The following is a 1,516-nucleotide window of genomic DNA, read 5'->3' on the forward strand; positions in this document are numbered from 1 at the left end:
AGTGCTGGTATGATCGCATCCGACATGTTACCCCGGTCTTCGTCCCTTATCCTTGCCCCTCCCAGCTCCACTACAAAGACGATTGTACATTGCTTTGGCCGCTCCCTCTCAACTATGGAGACGAGTTTAACGCGGTTTCCACCCCTCCCTCTCAACCGCACCAGTGCACGCTTGCCGCGCCACAACGCCGACGCTGGACCCGTGAATTGTGAGCACCCAGCTATGACTTACCGCACTCGTGAAAAATAATAAAACACGGTAAATATATTACTTACACGTGCGTTTTGTTTTGCAAGCGGCGCGAAAAAAATTAAAAAGGGAATGCAACATGAGGACTTCCCAGGAGGTCACCCATCCTAGTACTACTCTCGCCCAAGCACGCTTAACTTCAGAGTTCTGATGGGATCCGATGCTTTAGTGCTGGTATGATCGCATCCGACATGTTACCCCGGTCTTCGTCCCTTATCCTTTCCCCTCCCAGCTCCACTACAAAGACGATTGTACATTGCTTTGGCCGCTCCCTCTCAACTACGGAGACGAGTTTAACGCGGTTTCCACCCCTCCCTCTCAACCGCACCAGTGCACGCTTGCCGCGCCACAACGCCGACGCTGGACCCGTGAATCGTGAGCACCCAGCTATGACTTACCGCACTCGTGCAAAATAATAAAACACGGTAAATATATTACTTACACGTGCGTTTTGTTTTGCAAGCGGCGCGAAAAAAATTAAAAAGGGAATGCAACACGAGGACTTCCCAGGAGGTCACCCATCCTAGTACTACTCTCGCCCAAGCACGCTTAACTTCGGAGTTCTGATGGGATCCGGTGCTTTAGTGCTGGTATGATCGCATCCAACATGTTACCCCGGTCTTCGTCCCTTATCCTTGCCCCTCCCAGCTCCACTACAAAGACGATTGTACATTGCTTTGGCCGCTCCCTCTCAACTACGGAGACGAGTTTAACGCGGTTTTCACCCCTCCCTCTCAACCGCATCAGTGCACGCTTGCCGCGCCACAACGCCGACGCTGGACCCGTGAATCGTGAGCACCCAGCTATGACTTACCGCACTCGTGCAAAATAATAAAACACGGTAAATATATTACTTACACGTGCGTTTTGTTTTGCAAGCGGCGCGAAAAAATTAAAAAGGGAATGCAACACGAGGACTTCCCAAGAGGTCACCCATCCTAGTACTACTCTCGCCCAAGCACGCTTAACTTCGGAGTTCTGATGGGATCCGGTGCTTTAGTGCTGGTATGATCGCATCCGACATGTTACCCCGGTCTTCGTCCCTTATCCTTGCCCCTCCCAGCTCCACTACAAAGACGATTGTACATTGCTTTGGCCGCTCCCTCTCAACTACGGAGACGAGTTTAACGCGGTTTCCACCCCTCCCTCTCAACCGCACCAGTGCACGCTTGCCGCGCCACAACGCCGACGCTGGACCCGTGAATCGTGAGCACCCAGCTATGACTTACCGCACTCGTGCAAAATAATAAAACACGGTAAATATATT

General features: G+C 51.8%; 3 non-coding genes across 3 annotated transcripts; all 3 read right to left on the reverse strand.

Annotated features, from left to right (window-relative positions):
* Positions 1-318: 318 nt before the first annotated feature.
* Positions 319-437, reverse strand: LOC123177898 (5S ribosomal RNA). Its single transcript, XR_006489193.1, has one exon. It is a non-coding gene; the product is annotated as a 5S ribosomal RNA (ribosomal RNA).
* Positions 438-734: 297 nt separating this feature from the next.
* On the reverse strand, positions 735-853 carry LOC123177896 (5S ribosomal RNA). The gene has a single exon (XR_006489191.1). It is a non-coding gene; the product is annotated as a 5S ribosomal RNA (ribosomal RNA).
* Positions 854-1,149: 296 nt separating this feature from the next.
* LOC123177897 (5S ribosomal RNA) lies at positions 1,150-1,268 on the reverse strand. The gene has a single exon (XR_006489192.1). It is a non-coding gene; the product is annotated as a 5S ribosomal RNA (ribosomal RNA).
* Positions 1,269-1,516: the final 248 nt, after the last annotated feature.

Source organism: Triticum aestivum, unplaced genomic scaffold (assembly GCF_018294505.1).
Source record: "Triticum aestivum cultivar Chinese Spring unplaced genomic scaffold, IWGSC CS RefSeq v2.1 scaffold28106, whole genome shotgun sequence".
NCBI lineage: Eukaryota > Viridiplantae > Streptophyta > Magnoliopsida > Poales > Poaceae > Triticum > Triticum aestivum.